We start from the raw sequence: 19,203 nt of genomic DNA on the forward strand, positions 1-19,203 counted from the left end.
CAGGTGCATCTTAGCTCAAATTATATATGTGTAGACATATAAAAGTAGTGATCCCTACACTTGATAGTGTGGAATAAGGCTTTTTAAACTTTGCACATCATTAGAAGTAGTGTTACACCCGCTTGTTGTAAGCTTTTGCAACTCTAAGGCATGCAAGGAGAGCTATTGCGTCTCGTTTTGTGCTTAAAATGCACGTATCATGTTTAAATAGCTTATTACGTTTGCAAATATGTAAATAAATGGTTAATTTCTATTGTCATAGGTGTTATTCAGTCGCTTGGAATGTGCATTCTAGTTTAAGTGGCATGCTGTCGTATCCCACACGTTAGATATATATCATCATGAGACTAGGCATTCATTTACAAAACAAAATGAAATAACAAGCTATTTAGTTGTCTATAGCAAATATGTGCATATCTTGTCAAAGTTTCCTTATGCATAACGCTTTATGTCTTGGTTGCTTGTTTTCCCGTACTGTCCAACTGTAGCCTATCATAAAAATATTGACTTGTGTCTATAAGTTTTATAAATACATTTAAAAAGTATCTCAAACTCCTGCAGTCAGCACTGCTGTCTCAGATTGCATCTAATCTCACTACTAACACAAGTGACAATGTAGGAAAATGTAACAATGAATATAGGCTATTACTGTGTTTTTATATAAATATGTTAATAATAAGAAATATAAATGCGTTACAGCCTAATGTTAAAAAACTAAAAAGAACGGGCAAAATGCAGCGAAGTGCGGGGTATTGCGTGCTTTGCCGCGGCTGTGGCGTCGACTCCAGTATTAACTTTCACTGTCTTCCTTCTAATCAAACTCTTACTTTCCGCTGTACTTAATTCCATATTTTCAATTCCTGATCATTACTTTCCTCTTTTTCTTCTTCCATCTATCCATCCATCCCTCCCTCCCTCCTCTTTCTCCCTCCCTTCCTCTCTCTCTCCCTAGCTCTCTCCTTTGCTGAATCTTATTGATCCAGAAGGTGGCTAATTAGCCCTTCCCGTCGTGCCTGTGTAATGAAGCACATGCGCACTGAATTAATCACAGCCATTTTTTGCAGGAAACTAATTAGCAGGAATAAAGATCCAAAGAGTTTTTTTCTTTTCAATCATCAGATCTCACTTTCACCTCTTCCTCGCTCCCTCTAACACAAGACTCATCGCCTGCTTTGCATTCAAATTATTTTTATATTGCCCTATACAACTAATACTTGGTTTTTTTACACTCCGCAACAACAATGATCTTTCTTTTGCCATCCTAAACGCAAACTGACCAAAAGGGACTGCCTTGATGGGATCTTTAGCCGAATCGTCTCAATACTGGATTAAAAAGCAAGGATCACAAAGCGGCAGCGAAAAATTGTAAGTTACAACTTTGCGTTTCTCTCTTTTCCTCTCTCGATGTTTCTACGATTCGATTCTTTTCACTTTTGGTAGTGGGCTAACCGAAGGTTTCTCCTATTATCCAGATACGCGCCGATCTTCACTATTCTCACATTCTGAGAAATGACAGGCGATCTCAAGTTATATTCATGCAAGTAGTTTTGTTTATTCTCGGTTTTATTCGTATCATTACCTGTGTTTACATCTGCGTTCGTCCTCGTTCTCCTCATGACTGGAAGAAAATAAATGGTCAAGACAGCGATTCCTCTCCAAGCAGTAGACCACAAAAAACATGAATTTAAAAGCACATTTGTGCTTTTCGATGGAATCAGGAAAGATAGAGAAGTCTTATTGGTGTCAAGAAACACATTTTGAGGACGATTACGATGTGAAAGGGTTACATTCAGCCTACGGAGGGTAGCGGGAGCTGCACATGAGCGTAGCCAGGAAAAGAGCACATTAGTCCAGCTTGTGGGTCCGTGTACGTCCCGCGAAAGAGAAACACCGCCCGCGTTCTTATTTTGACAGATATGCCACTTGTTCTGTCCGCTGTTTTCAGCACCATCACGGGTTGATAAAATCCTTTATGTTAAGCAACATTTTCACTTTCCGATTCGTTTCTTACATGTGTATTTCCCTCCGCCCCGCTTTACATCTCAATTCCTCTACTTTTCACTCTCCCCACTTTGTCCATCATTTTCTTTTATTTTTCATTCCTGTTTGCTTCTTTGAAGCGATGTTAAAGTCGATTCTTGCTGATTCCCTGACGGAGTCACATGCAAATCGATCGGCAGGCCTATGTGTGTGTGTGTTTTGCAAGTCTAGTGTGTTTCATGACAAGAGCGGATCAGTAAGACCTCGGGTACGGGAGAGCCCATAGCCGAGGCACAGAGTTGAGCTGCGGGTTGCATGGAAAGAATAGAATGGTCATGCGAGCAGAGAAAGGGATTTACAGAATAGGTTGGCTGTCCGACGAGACAGATGACAGCTCGTATGGATTTTTATGGAATAAGTAAGAGCAATAATATAACATTTCCTTCCCACCGGATATAGCTTACCTTCATAACAAACATTATACTAGATAGGCCTACAAAAAGGAAACATTATCAATGAAAACTCTAAAGCTATTGTATAACGTTATTCTATCACCTAACATGGTTCCTTGCGTAATAATAACAAGCTTATTACTGATTTCTAAAGTAAACCTAACTATTTCTTTTCTAAAACAACCAGACACGAGACTAAATCAACTTTGGATGCATTACTGTCAGAAGAAATAGATTATTCATACACGACGGATTGTATAGAAAAAAATATGACTTGAGAATTTTACTAAAAATATCTAAACATAGGCCAGATTTGAATTGATAAGCAATACATCGACTAGTAACACGACGCTGGGACCGATTAGGTTTGAGTGAGAATATAACTAGTCCCTCCAGGAGACGGACGGATAGACAGGAAAAAGCGGAAATACTATTGACCTTCCGACGTTTAAGACCCAGAATGCAGTGCCAAGATGCCCAAAAAGTACAGAAAACATAGAACACAGGGACGAAATGGAGGACTCTCGAAGAAAGAGTGAAAGAATGAGGCAGCCCGACGAGTTTTCGCGACAGAGGGATGGAAAAGAAAAGCGTTTTGCAAGCTAAGGCAAGGCAGGGATGTGCTGGTTTGGGGGAGAAAGAGGGGGAGGTTGAAAGGTTGGGGGTCAGACGGCAAGAAACAGGGGAGCAGAGGTCACTGAGTGAGTGCAAGAGAGATAAAAAGGAAAGAAGGAAAAGCCCTACACAAACAGCTGAGGGAAGGCAGTGGGAGAGTGAGACTGGGGGAAAGGAGAGGGGTGGGGGGGTTACGTTGAGGGGTCACACAAAGCATAACACTGAGATTGTGGGGGTCAGCAAGTGCAAGATAAAAAACATGCTTCTAGTTTGGTAAACAGGAGAGAAACACTATACAAATGTTTCTATGGGTTTCTAGTAGGATGAAGGAAAGTATAATAATGGGGTTTGGAGACTCAGACAGAGAGTAGGGGAAAGACAGAAAGAGAAGGAGAGCGAATGAGGGAGGGGGTGGGAGGAGAGGGATAGAAGGGGTCAGATAGCCATGGGCCATGGAGAAGGAATCAGGGAAGAGGGCAGGGAAACAGATCCTAACACCTTTCAGACTTGCCCCAACTAGAGGGGCCAGTAGCTCCCGCATAGATAACTCAGACCAGCAGTATGTCCAGGACTCAGAGGATAGTAGTGGGAGAGAGGGAAAACAAATATACTAGCAGGCGCAGTGGAGACGTTTTTTTTACTGCAAGAGAGAATATAATACCCCCTGCCTCTTTATTTTTTTGCTTATATTATTATTTCTATATTTCAGGAGGGAAAACTTGGAGCAGTAGATTTTGGGCCTGTAAGTCTGTTGTTGTGTATCTCTGCTCTGTAGACGTAGGTTGGGCAATAATTACAGGCGTGACATAGGGAAGAAAATATAGCCAGGACTCCCTCTCCTCTCGCCATCTCTCTTTCCCTCGCCCCTCTCTCTCCTCTCTCGATCTCTCTGTCCTCCTCCTTTACAAAACAAATAGCAACGCTCCTCGGTGTCATCTCACTTGCTCTTAGAAGACTCCTGGATTTGATATCAAAACCTTTGGTAGAAACATTTGAAAAGTAACTACAATATGTATACTACAGATTAGGATTATTTTGATGCCTTTTGATATTTTGAAAAGTAATTATCCATTGTATAATATTTATGTCAGCTGCATTTACCAGCTCAGGTATGGTGTAATGGGAGTTTTAGATGGTTCTTGGTTTCCTTGTGCTGAACTCTGTTAGAATCACATAGCAGACATTATGGTTAGGTGTAGTATGTGCATTTGGTAAACCACTGTATCTGTCTGACCATGCTGTGTATTCTGCTTAAGGGGACTGTGGGTTGGGTAGGTGTCACGAGGAACTATGTTTTCAGCATAGATAGCTACAGCACACTGAATATCATTGTAAATACTCAACTTTGATTTCCAATTCATTAGTAATGACCAGGGTTGTGTTTTTGTAAAGTATTATGTTCCGTTAATCCTTGACAGACGGAAGGAGAGGGACTTAAAGCATGATCCTCAATTTACATATATATTTTGAATTACATTTATCGACAAGGATTTTATTGCATGTATCTCAAGACTATATTTTGTTTTAAGGTCTTTCATTGTCAGTCACACAGTTTGTTTATGTTGAAATAGAACAATATTTATTTTATAGATATATTTACATAAAAACATATTTTGTGTAAATTTGTACACTTGTAGTTTGTCTTTACCCATAGTTAAATGTTGTACTTTACTATTCACTATCACCGTGTAATGTTAGATAATGGTGTTAAACCATAGGATACACGTAATAGGACAGAACGCGTAGCCTGCAGTATATGAATGCCAGCACATCTGGCAGAATGTTCTATTACTCTATGTGTAAAATAGGGTATGTATTCTGCCAGGAATTATGATATGGACATGTAACTGATGCTGTTGATAAAATGTGAAATGTTCCATAATTGTAATTATCATCATTATTAGTATGATGTTTATTATCAACATTATTACTGTTATTACAAGTGGTAATATACTAGGAGTAAGAACATTAGTATCACAGTTCTGTTGTTCTTCATGGTGATCTTTGTTTCTAATATCATAAGCAGTGAATAGTCAGTAGTCTGGGGACGTTAGGTATTTGATTGAGGTTCCTGTTTCAGTGATAGTCTGTAGATGAAGCCCTATTGGTCTATCCTGTGATACTACCTGCGTTATCTCCCTATGTCCGGTTCCATGAGAATATTTGATTACTGGTGTGTCTGAGTGTGCAGGTCCTATTTGGGCATGTGATTGGTGTGTCTGAGTGTGCAGGTCCTATTTGGGCATGTGATTGGTGTGTCTGAGTGTGCAGGTCCTATTTGGGCATGTGATTGGTGTGTCTGAGTGTGCAGGTCCTATTTGGGCATGTGATTGGTGTGTCTGAGTGTGCAGGTCCTATTTGGGCATGTGATTGGTGTGTCTGAGTGTGCAGGTCCTATTTGGGCATGTGATTGGTGTGTCTGAGTGTGCAGGTCCTATGTGGGCATGTGATTGGTGTGTCTGAGTGTGCAGGTCCTATTTGGGCATGTGATTGGTGTGTCTGAGTGTGCAGGTCCTATGTGGGCATGTGATTGGAGGGGAACAGAAATAAGGGGTTTAGTAGTGATGAAATAAGAGGAGAGCGGTGACTTGGTTACAGGGTAACGTGAGGCAGAGAGACAGTTACCCTGGTCGTCTACTGCCCCCTCCTCCCTCTCGCTCTCTCTCTCTCTCTCTCTCTCTCTCTCTCTCTCTCCCTCTCTCCCTCTCTCCCTTGCTCTCAGGAGCTGGCAGCACCCCTAGGGAAGCTCTTTGCCATGTCCCTAGTCAGAGAGAGCCCACTTTGGGCCAGCGCCAGGCCGCTAAGGGGCAGGCAACGCATGGACTAGCACAATATATTCGCCAACCGTTGGTCACGTTGCCAAATCAAATCCAAAAAGGTTTATTTTTTCCTCCCAAAAATATTTTTTTCCCAACGATGATGCCTAATACATTGATATTTCAATAATTTACATCAGTAATGATGTCTTATTAATTATATAAATGAACTATTATTATTGTTACTATTATTATTATTATTAATAATATTTTTGGTATTATTATTACATTCATTTAAACCAGTTAATTATTTTAGATTATTTTAGTTTATTTATCACAATCTTAGATTTTGTTGTGATTGTATTTATGAGAAATTACTTTTACACTGGGTTGAACTGCTGTAAGGGTGAGGATAGTATAAATGTGCATATATTTGTGTAGATTAGTTTTCCATTGATAGCACTGGAGAGAGAAAGAAGCTAAAGCGTCTCCCTCCTCCATTTGCTGTAGGGCTGTGTGTAAATGAGTTTAGCAGCAGCACTGGCTCAGATTACAGATTATGGTTTTGAATATGCAAGCTTGTACAGCCAGGACCTGTTCTTCCAGTTGTACCATAGCCCAGGCCAGGGGCATACGTGTCAGCCGTGTCATTAAGGAGCGGACTGGGGGTGGGACATGGGGTGGGGGGGGCAAGGGGAGGGGGCTAGGAGATGACAGTGATTCTTAGGTGTGTGTGCGTGTGTGTGTGTGTGTGTGTGTGTGTGTGTGTGTGTGTGTGTGTGTGTGTGTGTGTGCATGCTCTACCTGGTTTCTGCTCCAGGCAGCCCCAAATCACCACGAGAGCTCCTCTATGCCAGCAGCGAACCGATTTTCAGTCAATTTCCCCTCCCTGTTCCCTGTCCTCTTTTTGAGCTCTTGTTCTTGCTGTCGTTCTTTTATGTTCTTGAAGTGAAGTTGGCAGGAATTTCTGTGGTTTGCTGTTTCACAATATGTTATTGTGTTAACATTCTATAAATCATTGTGGGGTAGATTGACACCTGGGAAGGTGTGTGTACTGTATGTGTGTGTCTGCTCTTTTTTTGTGTTGTTATTCCTTTTTAGGTGGAGGTGTGCAATGTCATGTCGTCAATTTGAGAGAATTTCAGAGTAATCCTTATAAAGTGCAGGCGACCCCCCCTGTGAATATTACTTCTGTCTGTGCTTAAACACCACATGAGCTGTTGGGTATTATCGCTGACATATCTTCAAAATACAAAACAAAGCAGACGCGTTTTGTTTGGTAATATGTCTGAACTTGAGAAAGAGAACGAGAGGAACCAAAAAACCCACACCTCACCTGATTAATGTGCTAGAGAGACAAGAGGTTTAGATACGGATTTATAGGTACGAATTCCTATACGCTTTTCCATGTTTAAGCAGCTATAGGTGGCCTTCCACGTTGGCCACTCGGCCTCCTTTGTCATTTATATAGCACTAGGTAAAAATACTAGCTGGTCTGTGCGGATTGGGAGTTACACCTAGTGCTCCTATTAGAATGCATATAGCTACACCCAGATTTTCATCCAAATGCAAACATGGTTATTGAGAGTGATTTATACTTTTCTGAAAACAAATACAGATGTTCTATGCCATACACATGTGGAAGTATGTGTGTGTATGTTTAAAATGAGACACACTTCTCAATCAGCATAATTAGCAATCTAATCATTAGAAAATACCGTTGCTATTGCACATTATCTGTTTACTGTGTACACGCTAACGTTAATGTTAGGGATATGATTTGTACAAATCATTTCTGATTATTACATTTTTATTACAAAAACACACACTGAAAAAACAGAAGCACTGGTAGCTCCTGTCATTTCCCCCATCAGTGTGTAGTGATGTGTGTGATGGTTGTATAGCAGTGTTAAGGCATGTTGCTAGGGTGTTCTATTCTGGCAGGGACTGGTCCACGAGTGCTGTGTGATGTGATGCAGACGAGTGCCGGAGAAGTAGTAGCATAGCAGGTTAGCGGCATGCGGAGGCTTGGGCAGCAGTAGCATAGCCGGTTAGCGGAGGCTAGAACAGCAGTAGCATAGCGGGTTAGCAGCTAGTGGAGGCTAGGACAGCAGTGGCATAGCGGGTTAGCAGCTAGTGGAGGCTAGGACAGCAGTAGCATAGCCGGTTAGCGGAGGCTAGAACAGCAGTAGCATAGCGGGTTAGCAGCTAGTGGAGGCTAGGACAGCAGTGGCATAGCAGCTAAGGTCGTGTCTCATTTTCAGGACAGCAGCGGCTGGCTGTAGCTTCCCGCTGTGCAGGCGGGCCATGCAGCTTGCGTATTTAGCCTACGTAGCTACGTACCCGGGCGACAGGGAGCACACCAGGGGCTGCCCAATTGATCTCTGCACCCCCCCCCCCCCACACACACACACACACACACACACACACACACACACACACACACACACACACACACACACACACACACACACACACACACACGCCCCCGGCCAGGCCCAGCCTAGCGCCCACCCCTCTCCTGGACCCCGGAGACCAGCATTCCACCCTCGGCGCTTATCATCACAAAGGACAGAATGCATAAAACATGGTGGACACACAGACAGAGGTCGCCTTTCTCTCCCCACACTGAACCATGGAACAATGCATGGAGCCTTCTGGCCTGTGACTCTGATGACACGCTCACCCTCTTTTCATCCTCCTCTCTTTCTTTGTCGTCTTCTTCCTCTTCCTCTGCGTATACTTGTGCTCCATGCAGCGATTCCTGTCCACTTATTGTTTTGTTAGTTACGCCGTGTCTATCAGTAATATGCTATTGTCAGTGCTAGTCAAATGTGCATTATGTAACTGAAATGCTGCTATTAAAAATTCACGGAGTGAGACTCCCCAGCGAAGAAAGTGTGTGTGTGTGTGTGTGTGTGTGTGTGTGTGTGTGTGTGTGTGTCAGGTGTGTGTGTGTCGTGTGTGCTGTGTACACCAGGTTCCAGAAAGGCCATGTGTTATGACATTTCATTAATTCATATTTTGGGATTAATTGCATAATTCTGTAATTTTTTTAAGAGACAAGCAGCATTAATACAATATTCCTTTTTCTAATGTGGTTATATCCTTTTGATTATTTTAATATTTAATAACAATATTTATATATAAAAAAATGACAGCATATACAAAGGCAGAAATATGATTTTCTGTCAATTTAAATAAATAATATTATAATGATTAATTCATGAATACTATGGTAAATGGTTCCAGTAGGAATATCATTTTTTCTGAATTTAAGTCAGGTGATCTGTTCATACGTCCATCCACAGCAGATGTCATTATGCCCTCACTGTTTTACGGCTTGCTAGCTCAAGGATGCAACAGGATTTGCTTTGACTGCGTGTGTGTGTGTGTGTGTGTGTGTGTGTGTGTGTGTGTGTGTGTGTGTGTGTGTGTGTGTGTGTGTGTGTGTGAGCGCGCGAGCATGCAAGCCTGTCAGCTGCAGCGATGGCCTCTGTCGGTCAGTGGGCCGGGCGGGGAGGGAGTGAGGACAGAGAAAGAGCCAGTGACAGTCAGACAGTCCCTTCCTGCCTCCATTACAATCCTCCCATAACTCCACGTCTAACTCACATGACACAATTTGAAAATTCCAGATATATTTGCCTAATGGTGTTAGTCTATTTGTTCAGGTGGTATTATCCATCCAAGGTATTATCCATGTACGTTCTTGTTTTGTTTATGCTACTATATTTGAGATGTCAATGGATTTCTTTAAACAAATACCTGTTTTTTACGCAATATTAATTTCTGCTGGATATTCTTTTTATTTTCAGGTAGAAGTAGCATTAATTTGAGAGGCTAGCAGTGCTGTGTGTTTCCAGTCAGTTAGTACTATGATTCAGTGGCTATAGCAGAGGTGGCCGTGTGGGGCTGTCCCAGTCCCAGTCTCATGGCTGGGTCGGGCCGGGTCTAGGTTGGGCTTCAGGAATGCGTGGTGGGGATGTGTTGGACCCCAGCAGGCCCATTGCACTTCCTCTCTGTGTACCTCACAGCTTATCCTCCTCAGGATTAGAGAGAGAACAAAAGAAAGTAGGGATTGGAGGTGCCCCCCTCTCCCTCACTCACCCACTTTCCCTTTTTCTGGGTAAAAAAAAAACGAACAAAAAGCGTGATTCACTTGCAAATGTGCGGCAGCCTGTCCAGGTCCCCTATGGGGCAGAGAGAGAGAGAGAGTGGGAGAGATAAAGAGAGACGGATAGAGAAATAGAGAACAGACGGAGAGAGACGGATGGAGCGAGAGAGAGAGAGGTGGTAGCAGCTATGCTCCCTAACCTCCAGTCTCCTGGAGTGTGAGGCCTGCTCTCAACGGTAGGCCTGATGGGACTCTAGCATCTACTATTTCTGTCTGACGCTCAGGAAACGACGACTGCTCTCGAGCTATTCACATCCCTAGCATCTCACCTCCTGGGCTTAGAGTACGCTATGCACGTGATGAGACTCAGTGTGTGTATGCATGCATGCATTTGACAGCCATTGTGGCCGGTGTAGTATTTATGTAATATTATCATTCTCTCCGGGTTCCTTGTCGGTGGTCTGTTGTTGTTATCCCCCTGTTCAGGGGGCCGTCGGGGCAGCAGTGAAGGGGTTAAGAAGCAGGGATAGCCCCCTTTGTCTCTGCGGCCCTCTTTGCCATTGTTGCGGTGGAATTGAGCTCGGTGCACCTCACTTGACCACAGCAAAGCAATAAAATGGCCTCTAAGTGCTGCAGCCTCCCTAGCCCTCTGATGGCAGCCGTCCACTGGGCTTTCACCGCGTTCACGCTCGCACACACACGTTGCTAACTACCTTCTTTCCTCTAGCATTCTCAGACCAGCTCATTATTTAATGCAATTTTTGTTTTCTAGTACAGCGAGCGCTAATGAGTACCATGCAAATGATATCTTTTTGATATATTTTTTATTGTGTCTCACAATGCACACTGGTGCTTGAAATGCATGTAGCTGATACTTCTAAGCATTAGTTGACTGTGGTACTGTTCTGTCAGTCATTACATTGTCCTGCTCATTGTCAGACATTATACAGGTACCTAATATAAATATGTGTTGTGTTTTGTTGATCCAAGTAGAAACATTCAGTGAATGTAAACACGGAAGCATTTACAGCTATTGTCATGAAATAATTGTTTTAATATCTAGAGACATTCAGCATAAGTGCTGCATATTTACATTGATCATTAAAGTCATTTCAATGCAATGGCCCTGCTTGTATTTCATGAACATAAAGGTAATGCTATAGCATTGTGTTCAGTTGAAACGCTAGCTATCTTTTTAGCTACTGTGTTGGGTTAGTGCTGTAGTGTGTGTGTGTGTGTGTGTGTGTGTGTGTGTGTGTGTGTGTGTGTGTGTGTGTGTGTGTGTGTGTGTGTGAAAATGTCAAGGCCAATGTCTGCCCCCCTCTCTGAATGTGTGTTCAGACATCAGATCTGTCCCGAGTGCTGCAGCCATTTTGGTGCCTTTTTAGAGCTCTCTATTAACACAACCACAGAGGAGAGGAAACGATTCCATTTTAGTTTCAAATTACATTTTTACATAGACTTGTTCATAATGCTGTTGTTGCATTATACATTTTTTCTGCCACCTTGTTATTCATTTATGATGAGATATACTATATTTATACACAATGAGGCAACATGATCAGTTTTTCTTCAGTGTTTTGTTATTTTATGTGATGTTGTATTGTCAGTAATGGTAATAGCTATGGGGATAGTGGTATAAAGGAGACACACAGTAATATCATTATTTTGGGTGGGCCCTACATTATGGTAAGGCTTCCACGTATGGTGCTGGTGCAATTGTTATGGATAGCATTGATGATTGTTTATATCACATTGTCCTCTTGCAGACATTGTAATTGAAAAAGGAGAAATACGCTGTCTGTCTCTGTCTCCTCTCATCAAATGAGCATTTAGATGTCAAACAGGAGATGTCAGGAGAGCCATCTGATTGGCTGGGGGGGTTTAATTGCCCCTGTCCTCCCTCCTCTCTCCTGGGTGGAACCTGTTTATGCCAGGTGTCCTACAGACTGTATTAAGCGTTGCACTGGGCTGCAATTAAATCAACACTTCCTCAAAGCCACATTATTACACATCCACTGTCAGATGAAGGGCGTCTGTCCTGTATGCTTCCCCACTCACTTCTCCTCCTCCCCACCATCCCTCGCTCCATTTCTCTCTCTCTCTCTCTCTCTCTCTCTCTCTCTCACTGTACCTAAAACAAATGCTACTTGCTCATTTTTCCTGTGTTAAATGAACAAACACGAGGACCTCAGAGCCTCATAATAAATTGATTAGAGAGATGCAGACTCCCACACAGTAGCACCCAGTACTGGAGCTGTATGTGTTTGGCCTGAGGAGGAGGAGACGCATGCAGACGCAGACGTGTACACACACACACACACACACACACACACACACACACACACACCCTAGTGAAGCTAATGACAGACCTTCTGCCTCTCCCCCACCCCTTCCGTGTGTTTGGGCTAGCCACGCTCTGGTCACTGTATTGTGTCCGGTGTCTGGCGTGGTGGTGACAGACGACAGCGTCCTCCTGGCCTTTTCATATTCAACATGCATCATCCCTCACTCCCATGACTGTTTGGTTTTCATTTGGAGGTTCACTTACCCCGGCACAGGGCTGTGCTGTGCTGGGGGTTTGGGGCGTGGGTCTAGAGGGGGGTTGGGGTCCCAGGCAGGCCTCGGGGGACCGACACCAGGGTAGACGGCCGTGACAGACTGGTGACCCTGGCTTTGTGACGTCACGGAGCCCGTCTGGTTGCTGCTGAATTTCCTTCAGCTTCTGCCCTGTAACGGCAGTCCCTAGCTTCATATGGCTGATCAGCACCTAGCTTCATACGGCTGATCAGATCCTAGCTTCATACGGCTGATCAGCACCTAGCTTCATACGGCTGATCAGCACCTAGCTTCATACGGCTGATCAGCACCTAGCTTCATACGGCTGATCAGCACCTAGCTTCATACGGCTGATCAGAACCTAGCTTCATATGGCTGATCAGAACCTAGCTTCATACGGCTGATCAGCACCTAGCTTCATATGGCTGATCAGAACCTAGCTTCATATGGCTGATCAGAACCTAGCTTCATACGGCTGATCAGCACCTAGCTTCATACGGCTGATCAGCACCTAGCTTCATATGGCTGATCAGAACCTAGCTTCATATGGCTGATCAGAACCTAGCTTCATACGGCTGATCAGCACCTAGCTTCATATGGCTGATCAGAACCTAGCTTCATACGGCTGATCAGCACCTAGCTTCATACGGCTGATCAGAACCTAGCTTCATACGGCTGATCATAACCTAGCTTCATACGGCTGATCAGAACCTAGCTTCATACGGCTGATCAGAACCTAGCTTCATACGGCTGATCAGCACCTAGCTTCATACGGCTGATCAGATCCTAGCTTCATACGGCTGATCAGAACCTAGCTTCATACGGCTGATCAGAACCTAGCTTCATACGGCTGATCAGAACCTAGCTTCATATGGCTGATCAGAACCTAGCTTCATACGGCTGATCAGCACCTAGCTTCATACGGCTGATCAGAGCCTAGCTTCATATGGCTGATCAGACCCTAGCTTCATACGGCTGATCATAACCTAGCTTTATACGGCTGATCAGAACCTAGCTTCATACGGCTGATCAGAACCTAGCTTCATACGGCTGATCATAACCTAGCTTGATACGGCTGATCAGAACCTAGCTTCATACGGCTGATCATAACCTAGCTTGATAAGGCTGATCAGAACCTAGCTTCATACAGCTGTGTGATAACATTCATAATGATGCGTACAGCAGCAGAGAACTGTGGCCTATTTGTAGATGGCATGTGAAAACAAAACACAGCCTCTGACGTTCTACTGCATCTAATGATGAGTTCCTCCTCCCGTGGTAGAATGACTTAGTATCCGTTTATCTCTGTCTTTTCACGGCCTTCTTGTTGAATGCAGGCATAAACAAATAGCAGTGAAGTGTTGCTGTGTGAAGCTGTGTGAAGCAGCAGAGGAACTGAACACAGCCTGGACACATTCACCAGGTCAGCCAGAGGTGAGCGTTGGGCTGGGAGCTCAAAGCCTGAATTCTATCAGTATTTAGTTGTCAGGTGCCAGTGTTCTTTGTAGCGACAGTCTTTTTTTTTGCACGCCCCCCCGCCTGCCCACACACACACACTCTATCACTCTCTCTTCCTCTCTGGCTCTCTCAGTAGTCAACGACTTCAGGGCAATGTTTAAGCAGGTTTCCTTTGGAGTAGGTTGTTAATCGCCTGTGGTTGCTGGAAATGTAGAAATTGCCACAGAGCTTAGGCTTGCTAATTTGTGTAACATCTCTACTGAGGCTCAATGTGGTTTCTGCAGATCAGGTGAGGTGTTCTGTGTAGGACAGAGTGAGAGCATGGTGGTAGGTTTAGGTTTGGCCTCAATTCTCCTCTGTGCTCTATAAGCCAGGTGTTCCCTCATGTTGAGTCCTGTCCCAGTGTGGAGAAACAGGCTGCATCGTTGCAGGTGAGAACCAGGCCTCCGGCGCTAACACAGCTCTCTTCCTACCTGCCTCCAGCAGGGCTCCCGGGGCCTGCTCTCTGGGGCTGTAGAGGCCTGTGGAGGGTTGCTCAGGGCTGGGGGATGAAACAGGAAGTGTCCCCTCTGTGCGGTGGTTCTCTCTTCTATTCTGTGCCAGAGCAGACTAGTTATTAGCAAGCCTGGGAGAGAGGCTCTGGCTCTTGTCCCCTCTCAGCAGCAGGGCCAGTTTGTAGGTGACACAGGCTTTGTTTATATTGGCGAGGATAGGGGGGGGGGGGCACAGACACCAGTCCCATCACTTCCTTCCGTTCTTTAGCTTTCTTTATGAATCACCATTGTCATAACAACAGTGTGGACAGAAAATGACATGTAAATGGGTGAACAAAAGAGCCCTTATACAAAGACATTGTTCCAACATTATGTATAGAAACTCTAGATTTATAGACACGGTTAAAGCATCGCATCTGGTGTATCTCCTCTTCAATGTGAAGCACAGTGTAAAAGTGGTCTGACTGACTCGTCTAATCTCTGAGCTTGGTCTGCTCTGCCAAATCCCCCTATCTCTCCTCTCTCTCCTTCTCTGTGTAAGTCAGGTCACATTAAACAAGCCTGTGTGTTTTGACCCTGATCAGCAGAGAACACACTTTCTCACACTCCTCAGACCTCTGGTTTCCTCAGGACAATCCGGTGCATGTGTGTGTGCTGTAGAGGGAGTGTGTGTGTATGTTTGTGTGTGTGTGTGTGTGTGGTGCGTGCGTGTATGTGTGTACACACCACCTGCACCCCCCTGTTTATCCCCCCAGTACTGTGGCTAGTGTCAGAAAGTGTACTTTGTCATGACGACCGGCTGTGTGGGCCTTCAACAGGAAGCCTGGCTGCACTGTTTCACAACCTCACTAGAAACAGGAACCAAGTGAAGTCGAGTACCTGGCTACCCTTTACTACACCGCTCCATTCACTTATGCCATGCCATGAGTACCAGCCTGCAGCCAGAGCAGGCACGAGGCGCAGGGAGGGGGGGACTACCCTGTTACAAGAGGGCCCCTGGGATCCCCTAGAGGGGAAGAGGTATGGCGAACGTCTGTTTTGGGCACAGCTTGTGTCAGCGTGTTTAGCACTGGCCTGTGAGGGCATTTATATGCAAATGCTAAACAACCAATTGGGTGGCTAATTACACTGGGGCTATTGTGTCAGTGCCAGCCTGGATGAGGAGAGGAGAGACAGGGAGTTTTACTAACACGCCAGCCCTGTTCTGGACTTCCCCAGCTTGTTTACTCATTGTCTTTCCTTATTGCCCCCTCATTGACACTCCCCCTTTGTGTTGGAGGGGCTATTTCCCTTCATGCTGGCTCCTCCCCATGTGGTGTAGTGTAGAGTTAATGTACTAGATTAAAGAGGCAGTACACCAGCCCTGTTTATTCTCTCTTTTCATCCTTGCCTCCCATCCTGTTCTCCTCTCTTCTTTTCTCTCCCAGCCCAGCCAGGTCACAGTCAGACATGGAGGAATCAGTAGCCTGTTATCTCTCTCCCTCCTACTATGAAATGCTCTGCTAATTACTGGGGGTGTTAAAAATGCATTTAGGTCAGGTTTTTAATGCCATGCAAATTTATGAGCAGACGGAAGCAAATATTAACTTGTAGAGCTACTGACAGTCATTGACTGGGGACAAAGGTACACCAATCTTAACTGACAAATGGCAGGGCTCGTCATTGTGCTCCGGTGTCGTCTCCCTGCGCTAGCTGTCGTCAGGGGCTGGCAGGCAGGAGGAGTAAGGACAGCAGGGGAGCTGGGAGCACACAGGCAGCAGAGGCTCCTACTAGAGGCCCAGGCTTCCTCAGGCCTACTGTCAATGCTTATGCACACTGTTACCATAGTCTATCTGTCCTTTATAGCATTGCTGCATGTGTACTATCAGAGTAAACTCACACAAATAAAACTTAACTTGCAGATTCACTGTATTTGTAATTTTTTTATAAAAAAAAAATGCTTACATTTTTGAAACAGGTAAAGATATTACACTGGGTTACCTTTTCCTGACCTCCTCTACATGCGTTTGTACATGTGTTTGTACATGTGTTTGTACATGTGTTTGTACATGTGTTTGTACGTCAGGTGGGGAGGTGAAAGACGCTATATTACAGACTCTGTGAGCGCCTCAGCACTGTGCTTTTGATGGTGTCTGTCTTGGCTGATCGGAGCAGCATTGGGAGCTGCCTTGATGACCCCACGCACTCTGGAATAAATAGTATTGATGGCTGATTTCTTTATTTTATTTTTATTTCACCTTTATTTAACCAGGGAGGCTAGTTGAGAACAAGTTCTCATTTACAACTGTGACCTGGCCAAGATAAAGCAAAGCAGTGCGACACAAACAACAACACAGAGTTACACATGGAATAAACAAACATACAGTCAATAATACAATAGAAAAAGTCTATATACAGTGTGTGCAAATGAGGTCGGATAAGGGAGGTAGGGCAATAAATAGGCCATAGTGGCGAAATAATTACAATATAGCAATTAAACACTGGACTGATAGATGTGCAGAAGATGAGTGTGCAAGTAGAGATACTGGGGAGCAAAATAAATAACAGTATGGGGATGAGGTAGTTAAAAGGCCAGGGGAGTCAGAGCCAGGACAGGACAGGGCCAGGCCAGGAGCAGCGTGCCTCCTGGACACCCAGGACCAGGCCCAGCTGTCCTACGGTGTGACTCCACTGTGACAGCCAACCCACAGAATGAACTGCCTTGTTGATGGAGACGTATCTCTCTCTCTCCCCCGCCTTCCCTCCCTCAGAAATGACAGCAGTGCTGTCAGTAATTACCATTGATTGAATTATGAAAGGGACTAGAGATGCAAACAGGCTACAGAGGGCGAGGTAGAAGGAGAGAGGGAAACCTTCCATTTTGAATAGAGTGGAAGTCCCAGGCATCATGACATGAGACGAAATGGGTTAGCAGCGTGGCGTTTGAGCCTGGCCAGATCCCCCGGTACTGAAGACAAAGGTTGACCTCCACAAAGTTGGAGCAGCTGGATGAGCTGTAGTTCTCTGCTGTTGTTTTCTGTCTCTCTCTGCTGTGCAGATGTACAGGTCATCCCTCTGCAGCCGTTTCTCCTGCAATTAAAAACAAATTACTAGGGGTGCCTCCTGTTATTCCAAATAAACAACTGTTGTGTGTGGGTGTGTGTATGTATGAGTCTGTGTGTGAGAGCGTGTGTATCTCACCACATTCTTGAATCTCTGCTGAATCAACAGCCATTTCAGACCGGGCCTGCTGCATTCCTGGGGAATAATTTGGCTTACGCTAAGACAAAGAAAGAAGGAGAGCTGAAGAGAGAGATCAGGTTTTGGTGTCGCTTTTTCCCCCGTTCTGCCACTTGGGTTTCGCCGCCAGGTTGCGTGGGTAGCCAGCACCTGTGGCCCTCACCACGCCAATTACACCCACCCACCCATGAACACAAACACACACACACACACACACACACACACACACACACACACACACACACACACACACACACACACACTGGGGGAGACTGTTGGCTGGCCAAGTCAGGCTGGATCAAAGGGCGTGTATGAGGGAGCCAGGGCACCTCGTAGAAGCAGCTGCTCCTCGTTGTCTCTCCCTCTCACCCCGGCCTGACAGCAGCTAGAAATATGAGGCCTCTCCGGACCTCTGGCCTGGGAAAGGAGGACGGCCTGACACACACATTCACAAAAGCTTTTGTCTCTGCACACACACACACACACACACACACACACACACACACACACACACACACACACACACACACTAAGAACACCTTTTGTCTATGCTCATTCACTCACACGGCCACAAATACAAATAGACTTAGAAGATGTTTCATTATAAGGCTACATACTCTCTCACACATACAAAAGCATTACATTCTCACACGCTTCCTTTCTCTTTATTGCCCATTTAATGCCACTCTTTCATTTGCTGTTTTAGTCTATTTGTGGGCCTTTCCCCTTCCCTCTAGCTCTCCATCTGCCTTTCTCCCCACCTCTCCCCCAGCGTCTACATTTCAGTCTTTCTCTCAACTAGTCTATCCTTAACTTCCTCTGAAGGTGCTTTTATTCCTCTCTGTCTTCCCCCTTTTCTCCTGGCCTGTCTGTGCTTTCTCTCCTTGGCCCTGGCCCTCTCTCCGGTGTGTTCAGGCTCTGACAGAGAGGGTGAAAGGCATTCAGCTCCCTAATCCGGGCTCCCTCCATCAGGAATGCTAATGTGTGTGTGACCTGCCGGGCCCAGCAACATCTGCAGGAGCCTGTGCCGAGGGCCCCCCTCCACCCAGGCCCTTTGAGCCGCTCACTCGCAGCCATTATTTCATTGTTTCACTTCATGCCTGTGACTGGGCGGTGCAGGGCGGTTAACCCTCTGCTGCTCAGCCCAGCCCAGTCCCATGTAGCCCAGTCCTGCTACTCGCAGAGGAGGCAGAATGGTGCTGAGGAGGGGTGCAATCAGGGCCCTGGGAGGAACAACCCTTTCCCAGGACAGGGCTCCCCGCCTGCCCATCTGGACCCCCCCCCCCCAACACACTGTTTACCCACACACATTCCACTACTCACTCACAGTGTGTGTGTGTGTGTGTGTGTGTGTGTGTGTGTGTGTGTGTGTGTGTTGAGGCAATCTGTTTAAGTGTACAGACTGCAAGCTCTCTGTCCATATAGCTAATGGTGAGTTAAGGCGTAATTGCAGGATTTATCCTCTGTGTCCCATTATTGGACGTCACATAATGGACAGACCTAGTCCGTACATCAGGCAGGGCAAACTTTTATTTGATAGGGTGAGATGTGATAGG

The 19,203-nt window shown here is 45.2% G+C and overlaps 1 protein-coding gene across 6 annotated transcripts in view; it reads left to right on the forward strand.

The window, feature by feature from the left end:
- The first annotated feature begins 951 nt into the window (after positions 1-951).
- The window catches only part of LOC115167261 (zinc finger homeobox protein 3-like), a 172,505-nt gene continuing 154,253 nt past the window's right edge, over positions 952-19,203 (forward strand). For all 6 annotated transcript variants that reach the window (XM_029721498.1, XM_029721500.1, XM_029721499.1 and 3 more), the window contains exon 1: positions 952-1,365. The gene's annotated coding sequence lies outside the window, so the exon portion shown is untranslated. The remainder of the gene's footprint in view (positions 1,366-19,203) is intronic.

This window comes from Salmo trutta, chromosome 29 (genome assembly GCF_901001165.1).
Source record: "Salmo trutta chromosome 29, fSalTru1.1, whole genome shotgun sequence".
Taxonomy (NCBI): Eukaryota; Metazoa; Chordata; class Actinopteri; order Salmoniformes; family Salmonidae; genus Salmo; species Salmo trutta.